Source organism: Tachyglossus aculeatus, chromosome 1 (assembly GCF_015852505.1).
Source record: "Tachyglossus aculeatus isolate mTacAcu1 chromosome 1, mTacAcu1.pri, whole genome shotgun sequence".
Classification (NCBI taxonomy): domain Eukaryota; kingdom Metazoa; phylum Chordata; class Mammalia; order Monotremata; family Tachyglossidae; genus Tachyglossus; species Tachyglossus aculeatus.
The window spans coordinates 87,509,661-87,532,559 of NC_052066.1; the positions used below are offsets into that span (position 1 = coordinate 87,509,661).

Sequence of the window (22,899 nt, forward strand, 5' to 3'; positions counted from 1 at the left end):
GCTGAGTGGAAAGAGCACGGGCTTTGGAGTCAGTGGTCATGGGTTCAAGTCCCGGCTCCGCCAATTGTCAGCTGTGTGACCTTGGGCAAGTCACTTAACTTCTCTGTGCCTCAGTTACCTCATCTGTAAAATGGGGATTGACTGTGAACCCTTCTGTGGGACAACCTGATCACCTTGTATCCCCCCAGTGCTTAGAACACTGCTTTGCACATAGTAAGCGCTTAATAAATGCCATCATTATTATTATTTGCTTTGAAAAGAGGAAAACTTCAGTGGTTACATAAAAATCAATTAATCAATCATTCATTCATTCAATCGTATTTATTGAGTGCTCACTGTGTGCAGAGCACTGTACTAAGAGCTTGGGAAGTACAAGTCGGCAACATATAGAGACGGTCCCTACCCAACAATGGGCCCACAGTCTAGAATGTTATTTATTAAGTACTTACTGGGTGCAGAGCACTGTACTAGTTGCTTTGTAGCTTCTCCCTCTAAACTGTTCCTTGTGCGCAGGGAATGTGTCTACCAACTCTATTATATTATATGCTTCCAAGTGCTTAGTACTGTGCTCTGCACTCAGGACACACACAATAAATACCATTGATCTACTGATGGCTCTCAAATGTGTCTCTCTAGCCTGCACATAGTAAGTATTCAATAAATACCACTGAGTGACAGACTGAATACAACAGAGTTGGTAGATATTGCCCCTGCCCACAGTGAGCTTACAATCTGGAGGGGGAGACGCGGTCGTTGACTAGTGAACCAGACAGGAAGACAACTTGAAAGGAAGCACTGAAACCAAGAATATCCCAGCCCCTGAAAGCACAGAGATCACCTACACTGGCCCACTATCACCAATAATGGAGGAGGAAATTGAATAGGAGCTACCCAGTGAAAAATACCTTCATACTCCCAGCCCCAGAAGCATTTAGGTACGTATCTCTAATTTATTTATTTATTTATTCTTATGTCTGGCTCCCCCCATCTAGGGAAGCAGCGTGGCTTACTGGAAAGAGCCCAGGCTTTGGAGTCAGAGATCATGGGTTCAAATCCCGGCTCCACCACTTGTCAGCTGGGTGACTTTGGGCAAGTCACTTAACTTCTCTGGGCCTCAGTTACCTCATCTGGAAAATGGGGATTAAGTCTGTGAGCCCCATGTGGGACAACTTGATTACCTTGTATCTATCCCAGTGCTTAGAACAGTGCTTTGCACATAGTAAGTGCTTAATAAATGCCATTATTATTATTATTATTATTATTATTATTATTATCATTATCTAGACCGTAAGCTCATTGTGGAAAGGGAATGTGTCTGTTCATTTTGTATTGTGCTCTCCCAAGAGCTTAGTACAGTGCCCTGCACACAGTAAGCACTCAAGAAATACAACTGAATGAATGAATGATTGAATCTTCAACACAAGCCATTCCTCAGGAGAGATGCCTGACTTCCAGGGCTAAATTAAATCAAATACAGTTAAGAAGAAACACATGGTATGGCTAGAGAGGAGTAAGGGAAGCCAGAGGCCACCTTCCTATGAGAGAAAGGCAACCGCATGGTTTCTCCTAGTGTACTCCATAGACAGCAGTAAAAAGTCACGTTTTTTTGTTTTCACCCAGTAGCCCAGGCAAGCTAAATCTAACAGCCTGATGTCACCTGGGTCAGATAATCATCCAGATTGTAAGGTCCTCTGCTAGACTGTAAGCTCCTTAAGACCAGGGATCATTCCTTCTTATTGTATTATACTCTCCCAAGTTTTCTGCACCCAGTAATCAACCAATCCATCAATTTATTGAACACTTACTGTAAGTACAGCACTGTACTAAGAACTTGGGAGAGTACAAAGTGCTCAATAAATGCCACTGATTGATTATTGACCGAGACAGCAATGGAAAAAAATACAAGTTTAAGCAGAATAAACATCGTCTGTGGAAAACAGCATGGGGAGGGTGAGAAGAACTAATCAAATTTTTCATTAGGAAAGTTCAGGAACCAAAATGAACAAATGTCAGGAAGAAAAAAGAAATAACGTGTCATAGTGGATAGAGTCTGGGCCTGGGTGTCTGAAGGACCTGTGTTTTAATTCTGACTCTGCCACTTGTCTGCTGTGTGACCTTGGACAAGTCATTTAACTTCTCTGTGCCTCAGTTACCTCATTTGCAAAATGGTAATTAAGACTATGAGCCCCATGGGGGACAGAGACTGTGTCCAACCCGATTAGCTTGTATCTACCTCAGCGCTCAGTACAATGACTGGCACATAGTAAGCGCTTAACAAATACCATTAAAAAAATCTACCCCAGTGCCCAGTACAGTGCCCAGCAGAGAGTAAGTAAGTGCCTAACAAATATTAAAATAATAATAATATTATTTTAAAAAGAAGATGTTAGCAGTGGTAGGGGGCTTGCAGGTTTAGGAAATAAAAATGGTGGTGAAAGTATAGTCTACATTATGGAGATTGAAGAAAAAGAAAACAAAATCCAGTGCTAGTATTCATTCATTCATTCATTCAATCGTATTTATTGATGCTTACTGTGTGCAGAGCACTGTACTAAGCGCTTGGGAAGTACAAGTTGTACTTGTAAACTAGTCATCAGAGAATTCAGTGTCCTCTGAGTTGTCATGGACTTGGCTCATCATGGGCTGGGAATGTATTTGATTATTCTGCTGTATTCTACTCTCCTAAAAGCTTAGTACAGTGCTCTGCACATAGTAAGTGCTCAGTAAATAACACTGATTGATTGCATGATTGGCCCGAGGGAAGCAGAAGCAACGTTCAGCAGTTCCTTTGTCTCTGAAAACAGCCCTTTCCTCCACCTCAAACATCTAAGCCCTCTGGACTCCTACTCCATCTCCATTCCGCATCACCTATGTACCTAGATCTGTCCCCTTTATGCACTTGATATTCATCCCCCCCACCCCCCCCCCCCAGCCCCACTGTGCTTATACACATATCTGTACTGACTTTAAATTAATGGAGAAACAGTGTGGACCAGCAGAAAGAACACGGGCTTGGGAGTAAGGGGACATGGGTTCGAGTCCCGGCTCCACCACTTGTATGCTGTGTGACCTTGGGCAAGCCATTTAACTTCTCTGTGCCTCAGTTACCTCATCTGTAAAATAGCGATTAATAATAATAATAATAATAATGATGGCATTTGTTAAGCGCTTACTATGTGCAAAGCACTGTTCTAAGCGCTGGGGGAGATACAGTGTGATCGTCGTCCCACGTGGGGCTCACAGTCTTAATCCCCATTTTTACAGATGAGGTAACTAAGGCTCAGAGAAGTTAAGTGACTTGCCCAAGGTCACACAGCAGACTTGTGGTGGAGCTGGGATTCGAACCCATGACCTTTGACTCCCAAGCCCATGCTCTTTCCACTGAGCCACGCTGCTTCTGTGAGCCCCTTGTGGGACAACCTGATTACCTTGTATCTACCCCAGTGCTTAGAACAGTGTTTGACACATAGTAAGCTCTTAACAAATGTCATAATTATCATTATTAGATAATTATCTTTTAGACTGTTATCTTTTATCTATTATCTTTTAGACTGTGAGCCCACTGTTGGGTAGGGACTGTCTCTATATGTTGCCAACTTGTACTTTCCAAGCACTTAGTACGGTGCTCTGCACACAGTAAGCTCTCAATAAATACGATTGATTATTACTATAATTATCATTATTATTAATGACTGTCTCCCCCTCTTCACTGTAGGCCTCTTGAAGGCACATAATGGGTTTACCAATTCTGTTATATCGTACTCTCCCAAGCATGTAATACAGTGCTCTGCACACAGTAAGCACTTAATGAATACTACTGATTGATTGATTGACTAATTAGTAATGATGGTATTTGTTAAGCACTTACTATGTGCAAAGCACTGTCCTAAGCGCTGGATTGATTGATTGATCTACAGGAGGGATTAATCTACAGGAGGGTGAGAAGCGGCATGGCTCAGTGGGAAGAGCATGGGCTTTGGAGTCAGAGGTCATGGGTTCGAATCCCGGCTCCGCCACATGTCTGCTGTGTGACCTTGGGCAAGTCACTTCACTTCTCTGAGCCTCAGTGACCTCATCTGTAAAATGGGGATGAAGACTGTGAGCCCCACGTGGGACAACCTGATCACCTTGTATCCCCCCAGCGCTTAGAACAGTGCTTTGCACATAGTAAGCGCTCAATAAATACGACTGAATGAATGAACAATGTGAACACTCAATCCATCAGTGATGTCAATTGAGTAACTTCGTGCAAAGCACCGAACAAACTGCTCAGGATAGAACAACAAAAGTGAGACACCCAGTGCCTGCTCTCAAGGAGCTCATAATTTAAATGGGAAGAAAGACAAAAATCATTATCGGCAGAAGCAGTGTGGCTTAGTGGCTAGAGCACAGGCATGGGAGTCAGAAGGACCTGGGTTCTAATTCCGGTTTCGTCTCATGTCTGCTATGTGACCTTAGGCAATTCAGTTCACTTTTCTGGGACTCAGTTTTCTCATTTGTAATATGGGGATTACTCCAGCGCTCAGAACAGTGCTTCGCACATAGTAAGCACTTAACAAATACCATCATTATTATTACTGTGAGTGCCATGTGGGGCAGGGACTGTGTCCAACCTGATTACCTTGTACCTACAACAGTGCTTGGCACATAGGAAGTGCTTAACAAGTACCATAATTTGAGAAGCAGTGTGGCTCAGTGGAAAGAGCTCAGGCTTGGGAGTCAGAGGTCACAGGTTCTAATCCCGGCTCCGCCACTTGTCAGCTGTGTGACTTTGGGCAAGTCACTTAACTTCTCTGAGCCTCAGTTACCTCATCTGTAAAATGGGGATGAAGACTGTGAGCCCCTCATGGGACAACCTGATCACCTTGTATCCCCCCCGGTGCTTAGACGCTGCACGCGCTGCCTAGAATTCCTCAACAACAACTCTCTCCTCGACCCCCTCCAGCCTGGCTTCCGTCCCCTTCATTCCACGGAAACTGCCCTCTCAAAGGTCACCAATGACCTCCTGCTTGCCAAATCCAACGGCTCATACTCTGTCCTAATCCTCCTCGACCTCTCGGCTGCCTTTGACACTGTGGACCATCCCCTTCTCCTCAACACTCTATCTGACCTTGGCTTCACAGACTCCGTCCTCTCCTGGTTCTCCTCTTACCTCTCCAGTCGTTCTTTCTCAGTCTCTTTTGCAGGCTCCTCCTCCCCCTCCCATCCTCTTACTGTGGGGGTTCCCCAAGGTTCAGTGCTTGGTCCCCTTCTGTTCTCAATCTACACTCACTCCCTTGGTGACCTCATTCGCTCCCACGGCTTCAACTATCATCTCTACGCTGATGACACCCAGATCTACATCTCTGCCCCTGCTCTCTCCCCCTCTCTCCAGGCTCGCATCTCCTCCTGCCTTCAGGACATCTCCATCTGGATGTCAGCCCGCCACCTAAAGCTCAACATGTCGAAGACTGAGCTCCTTGTCTTCCCTCCCAAACCTTGTCCTCTCCCTGACTTTCCCATCTCTGTTGACGGCACTACCATCCTTCCCGTCTCACAGGCCCGCAACCTTGGTGTCATCCTCGACTCCGCTCTCTCATTCACCCCTCACATCTGAGCCGTCACCAAAACCTGCCGGTCTCAGCTCCGCAACACTGCCGAGATCCGCCCTTTCCTCTCCATCCAAACCACTACCCTGCTCATTCAAGCTCTCATCCTATCCCGTCTGGACTACTGCACCAGCCTTCTCTCTGATCTCCCATCCTCGTGTCTCTCTCCACTTCAATCCATACTTCATGCTGCTGCCCGGATAATCTTTGTCCAGAAATGCTCTGGGCATATTACTCCCCTCCTCAAAAACCTCCAATGGCTACCAATCAATCTGCACATCAGGCAGCAACTCCTCACCCTGGGCTTCAAGGCTGTCCATCACCTCGCCCCCTCCTACCTCACCTCCCTTCTCTCCTTCTCCAGCCCACCCCGCACCCTCTGCTCCTCCACCGCTAATCTCCTCACTGTACCTCGTTCTCGCTTGTCCCGCCATCGACCCCCAGCCCACATCATCCCCCGGGCCTGGAATGCCCTCCCTCTGCCCCTCCGCCAAGCTAGCTCTCTTCCTCCCTTCAAGGCCCTACTGAGAGCTCACCTCCTCCAGGAGGCCTTCCCAGACTGAGCCCCTTCCTTCCTCTCCCCCTCGTCCCCCTCTCCATCCCCCCATCTTACCTCCTTCCCATCCCCACAGCACCTGTATATCTGTATATATGGTTGTACATATTTATTACTCTATTTATTTATTTATTTATTTATTTATTTTACTTGTACATTTCTATCCTATTTATTTTATATTTTTGGTATGTTTGGTTTTGTTCTCTGCCTCCCCCTTTTAGACTGTGAGCCCACTGTTGGGTAGGGACTGTCTCTATGTGTTGCCAATTTGTACTTCCCAAGCGCTTAGTACAGTGCTCTGCACATAGTAAGCGCTCAATAAATATGATTGATTGATTGATTGATTAGAACAGTGCTTCACACATAGTAACTGCTTAATAAATGTCATCATTATGAGAAGCAGCATGGCTCAATAGAAAGAGCAGGGGCTTGGGAGAGAGAGGTCATGGGTTCTAATCCCAGCTCTACCACTTGTCAGCTATGTGACTTTGGGCAAGTCACTTCACTTCTCTTTGCCTCAGTTACCTCATCTGCAAAATGGGGGTTAAGACTGTGAGCCCCATGTGGGACAACCTGATGACTTTGTATCACCCCAGTGCTTAGAACAGTGTTTGGCACATAGTAAGTGCTTAACAAATGTCATTATTATTATTATCAAATAATGGGTATAGGAGAATCTCTCAAAAAGGAAAAGTAGACTCTTTTTTTAAGGAATTGTTAAGAGCTTACTTAACCTTAACTTACTTAACTGACTTACTGGATCCCAGGCACTGTACTAAGTGCTGGGGTAGATACAAGCTAGTCAGGTTGGTCATTGTCTACATTTTACATGAGGCTCACAGTCTTAATCCTCATTTTACAGATGAGGTAACTGAGGCACAGAGAACTTAGATTCCTTGCTCAAAGTCACACAGCAGACAAGTGGCAGAGTCAGGATTAGAACCCAGGTCCTTCTGACTCCCAGTCATCTGCTCTATCCACTAGAGCATGAGGCTCCTCGTTGAATATATGAATGAAAATCCAAATTAAAATATACATATATGCACAAGTGCTATGGATAGAGATAATATAGTACAGTGCCCAGCACTTAGTACAGTGTCTGGCAGATAATAAGAGCTTAATGAGTACTATAATTATTATTATTATTATTAGAGTGCGGGCTTAGGAGTCAGAGGTCATGGGTTCGAATCCAGCCTCCCCCACATATCTGCTGTGTGACCTTGGGCAAGTCACTTCACTTCTCTGTGCCTCAGTTCCCTCATCTGTAAAATGGGGATTAAGACTGTGAGCCCCCCATGGGACAACCTCATCTCCTTGTGTTCCCCCCAGAGCTTAGAACAGTGCTTTGCACATAGTAAGCGCTTAATACCAACATTATTATTATTACTATTATTATTATTATTATTATTATTATTATTATTATTATTATTATTATTAATGTAGACTACTGAAGTACTAAGAGGGACTATTACATTAACCCGGCTAGGGTTATGCCAATACCTATCTGTATAAAAAGAATACTATGGGAGAGTTCTTCTCAGCCTCCAACAATAAAATTTGTCTTTTTTAAACAGGAACACATTCCTTTCTGGAAAAACAGATGAGAGACATAAAATTGTGTGGTTGCCTTATTTAAATCCAAATTGTTGTCCAGTGGACTGCTCTGTCATGAATGTTAGAACAAATATGTTTAAAAAAATTATGTTCTCAAAAATGAAATTAGGTTTCTTTTCATTGGAGCAATAGGCTGATTCCAGTGGGTAACCAGGACACCGTTTGGCCATTCCTCTTTCCAACCCTTTCATTCCTCTTTGAAGCAGCATGGCTCAGTGGAAAGAGCCCGGGCTTTGGAGTCAGAGGTCATGGGTTCAAATCCCGGCTCCTCCAAGTGTCAGCTGTGTGACTTTGGGCAAGTCACTTAACTTCTCTGTGCCTCAGTTACCTCATATGTAAAATGGGGATGAAGACTGTGAGTCCCCCGTGGGACAACCTGATCACCTTGTAACCACCCCAGTGCTTAGAACAGTGCTTTGCACATAGTAAGCACTTAATAAATGCCATTAAAAAACAACAACAACAACAAAAAAAAACCCACACTTGGTGCTGCTTCCCAGATCACCTTCTCAAAGCATCCATCCGGGCTCATCTCTCCTCTCCTCAGAACTGACTCCCCATTCCCCATGTCCATCCATATCAAACAAATCTCATGACCAACTTCAGGGTTCTCCAAGAATACACCCCACTTTACCTATCTGCTCTGTTCACCTGCTATCGCCCAATCTTAGAACAGTGCTTCAGCACTTAGAACAGTGATTTGCACATAGTAAGCGCTTAATAAATGCCATTAAAAAAAATCTGCTTTTTTCATTCCTCCCCAACTAAACCTTGACTCTCCCACCTACGTTCCCTCACTCAAGTGGTTCCCCTGGCTTGAAACTCCCTCCCTTTTCATATCCAACAGAACACAGCTCTCCCGAGTGTCAAATCCCACCTCCTACAGCATGCCTTCCATCATTCCAACATCCCAAGGCAAATCAACGTGTACTCTCCTCAGTGATTCATAATAATAATAATGGCATTTACTAAGTGCTTACTATGTGCAAAGCACTGTTCTAAGCCTGGGGGAGGTTACAAGGTGATCAGGTTGTCCCACAGGGCTCACAGTCTTAATCCCCATTTTACAGAGGAGGTAACTGAGGCCCAGAGAAGTTAAGTGACTTGCCCAAAGTCACACAGCTGACAATTGGCGGAGCCGGGATTTGAACCCATGAGGTCTGACTCCAAAGGCAAATAAGCCAAAGCTGTCTTCTCTAATTAATTAATTAATTTTAATTAATACAATGCTCTGTACAGTTAGAACAAAACAGATATCACTAATTGATAAACTTGTCAGCCAACTTTAGCACTTGAGGGCTTGTATATGTGTTTCTGTATGTTAAATACATATAATACATGTATCTATACATATACGTGTGTGTGTGTGTATGTGTATGTATTTTAGTTGTACACTTATTTTTACTGACTACTACTTGTAAAAACTTTTGCATTATCATCCCCATTAGAATGTAAACTTCTTTTGGACAGGAAATGGTCACTTGTTTTGCCCTTCCCAATAATTTAATATGGAGCAATGCACCCAGTAGGTGCTCAATAAATGCTATTACTACTACTCTTACTAAAATCACCTTAAGAAAGCTACAAACTTCGACAAACTTTTGCTTGTGTGGGTGACTACAGTCTAGCTCACGTTATAAGTTTGATTCATGGTCCCTCAGTGATAAGGTGCCACTTTATCTTTCACAGCTGACTCAACAGAGCTCCTCAGTACTCTCAATAGCAGTTTCTGGGAAAACTATTCCTAAGCACCGATATCTTATATTTCAAATCATCAACAACCATATTGGAAACCTACGAGAAAAAACACCACGGAAGGGATTGCGGGATGGGATTTAAAAGCAAATGGATAGAGATGAGGTAATTCTTCACAAGAAGAGCCAAGGGCAAGATCGAGGAAAGAGCTAGCTGATAGAACTGCAGTCCCTAATGCCCCTTCGGCAAGTCACTTCACTTCTCTGGGCCTCAGTTACCTCCTCTGCAAAATGGGGATTAAGATTATGAACCCCAGTATAACAACCTTTCAATTGTACTTATTGAGCACTTACTGTATGCAGAGCACTGTACTAAGCACTTGGGAAGTACAAGTTGGCAACATATAGAGACGTTCCCTACCCAACTGTATCTCCCCCAGCACTTAGAACAGTGCTTGGCAATCAATCAATCAATCGTATTTATTGAGCGCTTACTGTGTGCAGAGCACTGTACTAAGCGCTTGGGAAGTACAAGTTGGCAACATATGGAGACAGTCCCTACCCAACAGTGGGCTCACAGTCTAAAAGGGGGAGAAACATAGTAAGAGCTTAACACATACCATCATTATTGTTATTATCCAGCCCACTCTTCTATCAAATGGAAACACCCTATTTCAGAGAGAAAAAACAGCAAAACTCAACATGCCTTGTGGAGAGGATTAAATATAAATTTGAAATAAGTGAAAGATTTAAATGAAGGCATGATATCACCAAACAGCAAGAAATTACAACACTGGCTAACTGAGGCACAGAGGGGCATCCTGATGATGAAGAAATTAAACATTTGTTTCAGCTCATAGCAGGCACCTCCAAAAATGTGTAGAGCCTGGAAGAAAGAGTAGCAACAGCAGGAAAGACAATAAAGTCCCAGGTCCTGCATAATCAACCACTGGGGAGGAGGGTGGAGGATGGGAGCAGCAGCCATAGTACTATGAGGAAAGTAATGGAAAACCATTAATTCTGCAAAAACCCCTCAATTTCAGAGTGTAATCTTTATGGGATATGTAAACTTGTGGTTTTCATCACTGCATTCCAATGCACGTGTCTGCACATTACTTTCCAATTTGGAACTAAGGTTTTCTTTGCATACCATTAAGGTTGGTCAACAACATCCCCCCTTCCCCGGGGCCCCCTCCCCATTGCACCGTAGTAATGATGAATCACTCTCCACTTCGGTTCCCAGTTAAAACCGTTCCCACTCCTTTCACTTGTCTGTGTGGCCTGAGTTTCTTTCACAGATTCCTTCTGTGTTCCTTTAGAGAATAGACACTGAAAACCCTGACAAAGCTCTTCTTTGAACTTATTACTGATGGTGACCTGGTCAAATCCTATGCTGGCTGCACCCATTGTGATGTTGCTCTGTAAGCTCTTTGATGGAGACAAATGATGGCTAAGGTTCTCAGAATCCCATACTTGTGAGCTTTTTTGGAGGAATGAGAAGTTTAAAGGATAGATTCTTTGGGTTTGCCTATTGAAGCACTATAGAAGACCAAACCACCAAAAGTACTAGCTTCCACGAATGGCCTAGTAGAAAGAGCACAGGATTGGAATTTAGAGTAACTGGTTCTGCTCCCTGCTCCATGATGTGCCCACTCTGTGACTTTGGGCAAGTCACTTAAATTCTCTGTGCTTCAGTTCCATTTTCTGCAAAATGGAGATTTACTGCCTTTTTTATGGTATTTGTTAAGTGCTTACTATATGCCAGGCACTGTACTGAACCTGTTCTCCCTCCTCCTTAAACTATTAGGCCTATGTGTGATCTGATGGTCTTGTATCTACCCCAGTGCTTGGCACATAATAAAGGCTTAACAAATGCCATTATTATTATTATTTCACTTCTGATTATGATAATGCTTATGGTATTTGTTAAGGCTTACTATGTGTCAAGCAGTGTTGTAAATATTGGGGTAGATCAAAGTTAATTGGACACAGTCCATAGGGGGCTCACAAATAGGAGGGAGAACAGGTATTGAATCCCCATTTTACAATTGAGTAAACCTAGGTACAGAGAAGTCAAGTCACACAGCAGGCAAGTGCTGGAGCAAGGATTAGAACCCAGGTCCTCTGACTACCAGCTTTATGCTTTTTCCATTACACCATGCTGTATATGAAAAAAAATCCTAAAAAATCCCATTAACTGAGGCTTAAGCAGCACTTTTTATCTGTCTTTATATTCCCGCTATCCTTATGAGCTGAGGGACAATTATGAGGTAAGGGAGAGTTACTATTAGACCCATTTTACAGCAGGGGAAATTAAGGCACGGAGAAGAGAGGAGACTTTCTGGAAGTAAGGTTCTGGCCAATAAACCCCCTGTGTAAATATGTAATGCAAAATGACACAATAATCAATCAGTGGTACAATAGTGCAATAGAGATATAGGGCAAGTTACTCAAAGTGATTCAAGTAATGATCAATATTCCCAAAAAGATGACCAACAGCAGTCTTCTAGACTGTAAATCTCCTCCTCTAAACTGTAAGCTCCTTGTGGACAGGGAATTTGTCTACCAAATTGGTTGTATTGTAATCTATCAATCAATTGCATTTATTGAGCACATGCTGAGTGCAGAGTAATAATAATGATGGCATTTATTAAACGCTTACTATGTGCAAAGCACTGTTCTAAGTGCTGGGGAGGTTACAAGGTGATCAGGTTGTCCCATGGGGGGCTCACAGCCTTAATCCCCATTTTACAGATGAGGGAACTCAGGCACAGAGAAGTGAAGTGACCTGCTCAAAGTCACACAGCTAAAAATTGGCAGAACCGCGATTTGAACCCATGACCTCTGACTTCAAAGCCCGTGCTCTTTCCACTGAGCCACGCTGCTTCTCTACTAAGCACTTGGGAGAGTACAGTAGTGTATTGGCAGCTGTTAACTGACCTTCTCCCAAGTTTTCCCAGTATTTGTATCTGCAGGGAGTCACAGATCAATTTTAATCCATGTTTTCCCAACCAACTCAAGATCAATGTGCTCGGTTTCTTTGGGGTTGAAAGTTGTCTTCTGGTAGTAAATCAGGCACTTGGGGAGGCACATTAACTCCTTGAGACCACTGGAGGACTGCTTATTGCACCCTGAGCAGTCAGTCCTTTAATGATTGGAAAGAGTTAATGCTCATCCCCTAAGTGCCTGATTTATGACCAGTGAGGAACCTCAGAAGAACCAACCTCATGATTAGGAAGGACAACTCTACTCTCAGAAAATTGCTTTGTGAACGGATTTGATCTATAGTTAGGTAATTAGTTCCTAAAGTGATCAATGAAATCAATTTCCACTACGTTTAAGTGCACAGAGATCAAACTGTCTGAGTTCTAAAAGGAAAATCAATCAATGGTATTTACTGATCCCTTCCTGTATGCAGAGCACTGCACTAAGCACTTGGGAGAGAGAAATACAACAGAATTGGTAAACACATTCCCTGCCCTCGACAAGTTTACAGTCTAGGGGATTGAGAGAATCTCAAGAGATTCAGTTTTGGGGCTAAAGTTGATTGGAATGAAGCTGGGGTATGGTGCCCTTAGTACAGTGCTCTGCACACAGTAAGTGCTCGATAAATTCGAATGAATGAATGAGTGAATGGACTTTCTCTTCTTTCCCATTTTTCAATGAATCCTAAGGGAAGTTTTGGCAAATGGGTTTGTCTTGTGAAAAATGGAGCCTGCTGTTCTGGGAAAAAAATCATCCTCCCTGTGTTATTTCATGAGAGTTACAAGCAATTCATACTAGAACACTGAAGAGATTTACTGCTAATCTTCCTTGCGTGGGAGCTGAGTGGATCCTAGAACAGAAACTAAATTTCCTAATGAATCATTCCAAGAATTACCATTTGACAGCAAAATGTCCATCTTGGAATATTTCCCCACTAGGGTATTCCTTTATATGATCAACACCCAAAATGCAATAAAAAGAGGCTCAAGGCTAATAACCCAAGAGTTCAACACTTCCAAGTTTCATTTTGGCCAACCATCAGTGAATTTCAAAAGACCCAATAGTTTTGTTTTTGGTTTTTTTGCAGCCAAAAGAATTAGAAAGTTAGGGTTCCTATCTTACTTATTCAATTGTGATTTCCCTCAGGTTTTCATTAAGAAGGAACATGGCCTAGTGGAAATAGCACAGGCTTGGGATTCAGAGGATCTGGGTTCTAATCCTGCCTCTGCCACTTGCCTGCTATGTGACCTTAGGCAAGTTACTTCACTCTTCTGCCCCTTAGTTTCCTGATCTGTAAAATGGGGATTCAATAGCTATTCTCCCTCCCAATCAGAGTGTAAGCCCCATGTCCCATGTGGGACAGGAACTATGTCATGATTAACCTTCTTACTCCAGTGCTTAGTACAGTGCTTGGCACATCATAAGCACTTAATGAATACTACCATGAAACTCAGCAGTGAAGATGAGCCCACATCATGGATGGCTAAAAGTAATCTCTGAAGAGTGGGTAAAAAATAGGAAACAATCAGAGATGTCTTCTAAGTGACCAACATGAAACTTCTTGATTCTATGCCTTCCACAGATAACAAAGCCATGATTCATTAGTTCGACTCATTCAATTATATTTACTGAGTGCTTATGGTGTGCACAGCACTGTGCTTAAGCACTTGGAAAGTACAATACAGCAATAAAGAGAGACAGTCCCTGCCCACAACGGCCTTACAGTCTAAAGGTGGGGAGACAGACATCAAAACAAGTAAACAGGCAACAATATAAATAAATAGAATTATAGATTTGTACAGATATGCATAAGTGCTGTGGGGAGGGGAGAAGGGAGAAAGAGCAAAGAGAGCAAGTCGAGGTGACACAGAAGGAAGGGGAGCTGAGGAAAAGAGGGCTTAGTCTGGGAAGGCTTCTTGGAGGAGGTGCAACTTAAGTAGGGCTAAGAAGGGGGAAAAGTGATTGCTGGGTGGATTTGAGGAAGGACCACGTTCTACACCATAGGCAGGACGTGGGCCAGGGGTCGATGGTGAGACAGGTGAGATCGAGGCACAATGAGAGGGTTAGCACCAGAGGAACAGAGCGTGTGGGCTGGAATGTAGAAGGAGAGAAGGGAGGTGAAGTAAGGAGGGGCAAGGGGATGAAAAGCTGAGTCAAACACTATGCGTTTGGGTCAGGAGTGGTTTGGAATACTTTGGGAGAGGCCTTGGGAAAGGAGAATCTGTTCCCATCAGCAGAAGGACTGGTCCAGTAGCATATCATCCTTGGTTCTGATGTTCTCTTCACAGTCTCAAACCTACAATCTTGACATTATCCTTTACTTTTCTCTTTCTTTCAAGCCCCACATTCAGTCAGTCATGAAATCCTGGTGCTCTTTCTCCACAACATCTCCAGGATCCATCCCTTCCTCTCCATCCTAAAGTACTCCTCATGCTCGTTCAAAGTACAATGCTAAGCCCTTAGTACAGTGCTCTGCACACAGTAAGCGCTCAATAAATACAATTAAATGAATGAATATCCCGAGTTGACTGCTGCAATCAGCCTTCAGTCTCTCATTCATTCATTCAATCGTATTTATTGAGCTGTGTGCATTGCTCTAATCCATACTTTAGTCCTCTGCCTGGATCATTTTTCTAAAATATCTTCTTGTGCACATCTCTCCTCTTCTTAAAAAAAACCAGTAGTTGATCTTTGCTGTACATATCAAGCAGAAACTCCTGATTATTGCCTTTGAGGCATTCAGTCAGCTCTCTTCCCCTTCATTTATCCTCACTCTTTCATTACATCCAAGTTCTGATGCTTCAGTCTTCTCAAGCCATCCAACTCACTGTGCCCCATTCTTATCTCTGACTTTTTGCTCACCCCTTTCCTTCTGTCTGGAACTCCCTCCCCTTTCACTTCCTTCAGATCACTGCTGTCCACATCTTCAAGACCCTTTTGAACTCCCACCTCTTCCAGAAGGCCCTCCCTGTTAATTTCTCATCTCCCCACCCAATTTTTCTCCCTCCTACTGACACTCTAGCACTTCTGTGTCACATAAGCAATTAGGTACTTATGCCCCTGAAGCGATTATGTATAGATCTTTATGGTCCCTTGCTTCGCCCTACCTGAAATTCATTTTCATGTCTGTTTGGTCAGATAAATTTCCTGGAGGGCAGGGATAATGAATATCCAATATTATTTTAGTACAGTGCTTGACACATAGTGACCGCTCAATAAATATGATTGAATGAATATTATCTAATTAAGAAGAATTAGAATCAAGAATTACAATTAGCCTAATGGAAACAGCATGCGTCTGGAAGCCAGTGAGCCCAGGGTGGCTCTGGCAATTGCTTGCAGTGTGACTTCGGGCAAATCACTTCTCTGTGCCTCAGTATTCTCAACTGTAAAATGGTGATTAAGTACTACTTCCTCCTATCAGACTCTGAGCCCCATGTGGGACAGGGACTGTGTCCAATTTAATTAACTTGCATCTACCTCAGTGCTTTGAACAGTGCTTGGCACCTAGTAAGCACTTAACAAATAATAAAAGTGCTTATAATAGTAAGCTCTATTGTACTCTCCAAAGCCTTTAGCACGGTGCTCTGCACAGAGTATCTGCTCAATAAATACTATTGATTACCCCCCCAAGAAGACTTTGGGCTACTGTTACAGTTGTCCTGAGGGAACCAAGGCAGAAATGGCAACATTTTGAATACAGGAACAGCTGCAACACATTTGTTGCAAAACTTCAATCATTTATGAAATAGCACAATCTGATCAACTTGAAAGGAGAGCCTTGGACGGTAAGAATGAGTGTGGGAACCCAGCTAAATATAGTCTCTACAGGATTGTCCCAGATCTTGTGCCAAGACGTTTCTCAATAGCCTTTAACAATTTTAGTTCTCTGTATTTAATGAGGAGCTTGGATAAAAAAAAAGATGCAAGGGCACCGAAAATCAATGGGGTTGCTCAGGAAAACTGTGAACCAATCTTTAGGGTTTTCTACTGATTTCAATTAAGGCTAAGATTAGCAGGTTTATGAGATAAAGGGAAATCTAACTCTGCAGAACATCTGTTTCGCATTAGTCCATTCCATCAGTTTCCTTTAGGATGAAGCCAAAGGAAAAAGCCAGTTTAGAGGAGAAGAGCCAGGAAATCCACCTATCATGTCAAAAGCTTTACCATGTGTCATTCTGAGTAATTCATTCTGGTCATTTCCTTCCAACCTACTTGTCAGAATCCAATCAGGGACCAGTCATGGGGAATGAGTTGAGTGTTCTGAAAAGCAGTAGCTTTGGGCTAATACAGAAACATACAGTCCTATTGTAATTTCTGTCTCTTGTGGTAGGCTCCACCATCCTTGAAAGTTAGAAGTCCTCTCTTCAGTGGTGTGGCTAAATCTGTGTGAGGCAAACATAGGTTTGAAATAAGGAAATGAATGAGATACATAGGGAAATTTGGGGGGCCCAAGTCATGACTGTAGTCTGTATCGTTAGCCAACTGTGAAGGAGACTCCAAACATTATTTTCCTGTGTAGCAAGATGATTTTCATTTGCCGTAGGCCTATGCGATTCTTCTGTACCAAACCACTGACCCATTTTCTGATAAATACTCTAGGTCATGCCAACTTTCTGCTGCTTGGGAAATCCCATTATTTTTGCCCCAGGAGCTAACTGTGTTCACAGCACAGAAGTCAGTGTTAAAGTCTTCTAATTAATTTATCGTGTTAAATTAACCTGCTCAAGGGATACCCCAATAAACGGGCCCCAAAGAAGAAATCTAGAAGGAATTTATTTTTTTTAAGCTGACAAAGAAAATCAAAGAGTGTGTCCTTTCTTGAACTGATGATCCCTTTCAAGTTTCCTGACTCACACCTCTCCTCAGATCACTGAATACCCTTTTACGGCCAAAGGGAAAAGGTTAACTGGGCAGTCCAGAATGCATACTTGAGCAAAAGGATAGAACTCAGGCAGGTCAGAATGAAAAGTCTGAACTCAGTGATTTCTTTAACATTGCCCAACAACCAAAGACAGCTGTTCTGGGAATTCCTGGAGTAAATAATTTTCATTTCTGCTGTAGAAGGTACTGATCCCTACTGCATTCAATCCAATAAGGGCCAACGTGTCAATGGTGAAAGTCGTGGGGACTGGTATTTTTTTATGGTATTTGTTAAACACTTCCTATGTGCCAGGCATTAAACTAAGCGCTGGGATAGATACAAGGTTATCAGGTTTGATACAGTCCCTGTCCCGCGTGGGGTTTACAATCTAAATGTCTAAATTCCCATTTTACAGATGAGGTAACAGAGGCACAGAGAAGTTAAGTAGCTTGCCCAAGGTCACACAGCCAACAAGTGGAGGAGCCGGGATTGGATTTCAGATCCTTTCGTTTTCTTTAAATGGTATTTGTTAAGTTCTATGTGCCAGGCACTGTACTTAGTGCTACGGTAGTTAGAAACTAATCAGGTTGGACACAATCCATGCCCGACATGGGGCTCACAGTCTTAATCCCCATTTTACAGATGAGGTAACTGAGTCTCAGAAAACTTAAGAAACTTGCCCAAGGTCACTCATCAGACAAGTGGCAGACCTAGGACTAGAACCCAGGTTCTTCTGATTCCCAGGCCCACGCTGCTTTATCTGCTAGGCCACGCTGCTTCCCTAAAGGTTTCAAGGTCCTAATGAAAATACTTATGTTTCTGGAGGAGGAGATAAAGAGGTAAGGTAGGGCTTCAACTTACTCCAAATCAAAGAACTGGAAATGGCACCAATGTATGGTGCAGGTCTCTCAACCACAGACATAGGTGGACAACACTGAAGCTCTGCAGACATTTCATTTGGTGTACAGCCTCTAGACTGTGAGCTTGTTGCGGGCAGGGAATGTCTGTTTATTGTCATACTGTACTCTCCCAAGCACTTAGTATAGTGCTCTGCACATAGTAAGTACTCAAAAAATATGACTGGATGAATTAATGAATAAACCACATCGCTGTCACAACTTAAAGATGTGCCTGTCTTGATTCTGCTTTCTATTTCCCTGATTATTGTTGCATCACTGGCTAGCGGGATACCTACATAAAGGAGAAGAAGAAGTGAGATGGGAGAAGGGAGGTAAGAGAAAGACAGGAGATGGGAGATGAAGACAAAGTTGAAGAAGAAGAAGAGATAGAATTTGCTCAACGCTTATTATGTGCTAAGAACTGGGGTACATATGATACAATTAGAGGAGGCAGAGCCCTTGTCTTAAATGGGGCTCACAGTCTATGGGAGAGGGAGAGGAGATACTTCAACCCCATTTTACAGATGAGTAAACTGAATCATGGAGAAGTGAAGTGACTCATCCAAGGCCACCCAACAGACAAGTGGAGGTGCCAGCATGAGAACCCAGGCCTCCTAATTCCCAATTCTGTACTCTTTCCACTAGACCATGCTATTTCTCCATGAGTTCCCCACCAAGCATGGTAACGGTGGAATTGTTGTATACAGCCATCAAACAATCAATCAATCAATGGTATTTACTGAGCACTGTGTGTAGAGCACTCAAACACTTGGGAAAGTATGATATAATAAAGTTGGTAGACACGCTCCTTGACCACGACGAGCTTACAGTCTAGATATATGACCAGGGCCCACCATGAAAATTGTAGGGTTCAGTTCCTCCCTCTCCTCCTCACTGATAATTTGGTCCCACTCCTGTATCCTTGCCTATTTCCAACCCTCCTCATTCCCTCTAACAGCCCGAAGCTGCCTTTAATGGCTGAAACCTCAGATCAAGGGAAGATGTGAGGATCCATGCAGCTGCATTCCCAACCTAGGCCTTCTCACTACACTGTTGTAAGCCACTAGATCTCAAGGACTCCCTCCCTCCCATCCTCAGGGGATCGAAAACACGCACACACAGAGCTCCTGGGATTAACCCTTGAGTCTTCCCTCTTGATGTAGTCAGCGCTGATTATAAAACAACAAAGTTTCATCCAAAAGAGGGCAACTAGGGTTTCCAGGCTTCAGTCTGAACTGTAAGCTCATTGTGGGCAGGGAATGTATCTGTTTATTGTCATGCCATACTCTCCCAACCATTTAGTACAGTGCTCTGCACACACTAAGTGCTCAATAATGTGAATGAATGAATGAGATCGTGAGTTAGCAGCCTCCTTTGTGGGCAGGGATTGCATCTACCAACTCTGTTGTATTTCACTTTTCCACGTGCTCAGTAGAGTACTCAGCATAAATGTTCAATATTCTTTCATTCATTCAATCATATTTATTGACCACTTTCTATGTGCAGAGCACTATACTAAGTGCTTGGGAAGTACAAGTTGGCAACATATAGAGATGGTCCCTACCCAACAGTGGGCTCACAGTCTAGAAGGGGGAGACAGACAACAAAACAAAACATATTAACAAAATAAAAGAAATAGAACAAATATGTACAAATAAAATAAATAAATAGAATAATAAATACATACAAACATATATGCATATATATAGGTGCTGTGGGGAGGGGAAGGAGGTAAGGCGGGGGGGATAGCGAGGGGGAGGAGGGGGGAGGGAGGAGGGGGCTCAGTCTGGGAAGGCCGATTGACTGATTGACCGATATGGCTGATTGACTAATTAATTCTTCTTCTCCCCACCCACTACTGTGGAGGGGCACAATTTATGCTACTCCAATGTGGTATAGTTCTGTGTCTCCCCCTGACACCTTCAAGGAAAACAAAAGCAGGGTGATAAAATTAGGGAAGTGTGGTATTTTCAGGATATCTTCTCTGCTTTTGCTAGTGCAGGGAGATATTTGCTCTTTTCTTTTGAATTACTGAGATTTTTCCAACCCAGAACTCTCTCCATTGCTCTTGCTGCAACTCCCCAGCCTGTGAAATGAGCTGGAAGCTCTTCCACTAATGGCTTTATTGATCTCGGTGCCTCTGAATTTGTCATCCAGCCCAGCCGCAAGTAAGCGGAGTCCAGGAAACCAAATATTCATGAATCAGTGGCCAGGATTTAGCTAGGATGCAAAGAAGCTGAGATAAGCTGTAGAATTTGATGTAAAGGAAATGCAGGAAACCAGACAATTGATCAATTGTATTTAACTCAAAAAAGGTATAGGAGAACCCTGAAGTCTCATCAAGACAACTTGCTTGTTTGTTTATATAATAATGTTGCTATTTTTTAAGCACTTACTGTGTGCCAAGCACTGTTCTAAGTGCTGGGGGACTGGGGGGATACAAGGTGATCAGTTTGTCCCACGTGGGGCTCCCAGGCTTCATCCCCATTTTACAGATGAGGGAACTGAGGCCCAGAGAAGTTAAGTGACTCGCCCAAAGTCACGCAGCAGACAAGTGGCAGAGCCGGAATTAGAACCCATGACCTCTGACTCCCAAACCCGGGCTCTTTCCACTGAGCCACGCTGCTTCTTTTTTTTATGACACTCTAATGTTTATATGATTATTATCATTATAGTTGTTCATATTATTATTATTATTATGCCAAACACTGAACTAAGCACTGGGGTAGATACAAGATAATCAGGTTGGACAAAGTCCCTGTCCCACTTTGGACTCATAGTCTGTGTAGGAGGGAGAGGAGAAGAAGGAAGAAGAAGAAGAAAGAAGAAGGAAGAAGGAAGAAGGAAGAAGAAGAAGAAGAAGAAGAAGAAGAAGAAGAAAGAAGAAAAAAGAAAGAAGAAAGAAGAAGAAGAAGCATGGAGAATCAGGAGCAGCGTGGCTTGGTGGAAAGAGCATGGGCTTTGGAGTTAGAGGTCATGGGTTCAAATCGCCACTCTGCCAATTGTCAGCTGTGTGCAAGTCACTTAACTTCTCTGTGCCTCAGTTACCTCATCTGTAAAATGGGGATGGGGACTGTGAGCCCCCCGTGGGACAACCTGATCACCTTGTAACCTCCCCAGTGCTTAGAACCGTGCTTTGCATATAGTAAGCGCTTTATAAATGTCATTATTATTATTATTATTATTATTATTATCATTATTATTAAGCAGATGAAGAAACTGAGGCACCGAGAAGTAAAGCAACTTGCCTAAGGTGCTACAGCAGACAAGTGGCAGAGTCAGAATTAGAGCCGAGGTCTTCTGATTCCGAGTCCCATGCCCCTTCCACTCAGCCGCACTGCTAGTATTTACTGAGTGTCAACAATGACATTCAAGAATCTGGGACACTCCTTTCCCGCTTCTTTAAGTGAAGACGTCTTGTGAAAAAGAAACTTTCCAAGTTTCTTCCCTATCCCCAGGGTCTTCTAGGCTGCGGGGGCTAGGGTTTCCAAAATTTACGTTTCAGCTCCAGCTCAGTGATTCCAGAAGACACCTTGATGTGCTGAATGATTGAAGTGATCCAGCTGCAGCCCAGGGGAGAACGCCGAAGAGCAAGGAAATCTAGGGGTGACCTCCAGCCTGAGGGACTGCAGATTTGTTTGATGATTCCTAATTAGGTTGACCTGTGAATGGTGTACGAATATGAAGCCTATTTTTATTGGAAAGACGATTTGAAAGGCTTGGGCAGCTGAAGAAGGTAATTTCATTCTGAATGGTAAAAAAGATTATGAAATTACAGCTGGTAAGGTTCATATAAAGAAGAAAATGAATTAATAATAATAATGATGATGGTATTTATTAAGCGCTAAGTGCCAAGCACTGTTCTAAGCGCTGGGGGAATACAAGGTGATCAGGTTGTCCCACGAGGGGCTCACAATCTTAATCCCCATTTTACAGATGAGGTAACTGAGGCACAGAGAAGTGAAATGACTTGCCCAAACTCACACAGCTGACAATTGGTGGAGTCGGAATTTGAACCCACGACCTCTGACTCCAAAGCCCGAGCTCTTTCCATGGAGCCCCGCTGCTTCTCCATGAAGCCCAATGTTTCTGTTTATTGTTGCACTGTACTCTCCCAAGTGCTCAGTACAGTGCTCTGCTTACAGTAAATGCTCAATAAATACAATTGAATGAATGAATGAATATCGAGTACATGGCGTAGTGGATAGAGAACGGACCTGGGGGTCAGAAGGCCATGGGTTCTAATCCCGGCTGCACCACTTGTCTGCTGTGTGACCTTGGGGAAGTCACTTAACTTCGCGGTGACTCAGTCACCTCATCTGTAAAAAATGGGGATTAAGAGTGTAAGCCCAAAATGGGACAGGGACTGTGTCCAACCTGATTAACTTCTATCTACCCAGTGCTTAGAACAGCACTTGGCACATAGTAAGCGCTTAATAATTGTTATTATTAAGTGGATTGGAACTAGAGAACCACGGGACATTCATTAGGCCATCGTGGACAATGACTATTAATGAACTATGAACAGAAGGCTTTATAGCCTAGCTAACCACGAAGCACGTTTTCCAGTACTGTTCAGAACCTGAAGTCTCAGTTGTCTAATTGGATCTCTAAATAGATGTTTCAACTTCCTGGAAGGTATGCTTGCTGTGCACTGATTGTCATGGTGACAAACTTTGACCCCAGGAAAAGAGATGGG

The 22,899-nt window shown here is 43.3% G+C and overlaps 1 protein-coding gene across 1 annotated transcript in view; it reads right to left on the minus strand.

Moving 5' to 3' along the window:
- SPSB4 (splA/ryanodine receptor domain and SOCS box containing 4) overlaps positions 1-22,899 on the minus strand; it is a 235,948-nt gene that overhangs the window by 57,538 nt on the left and 155,511 nt on the right. The window lies entirely within an intron of this gene.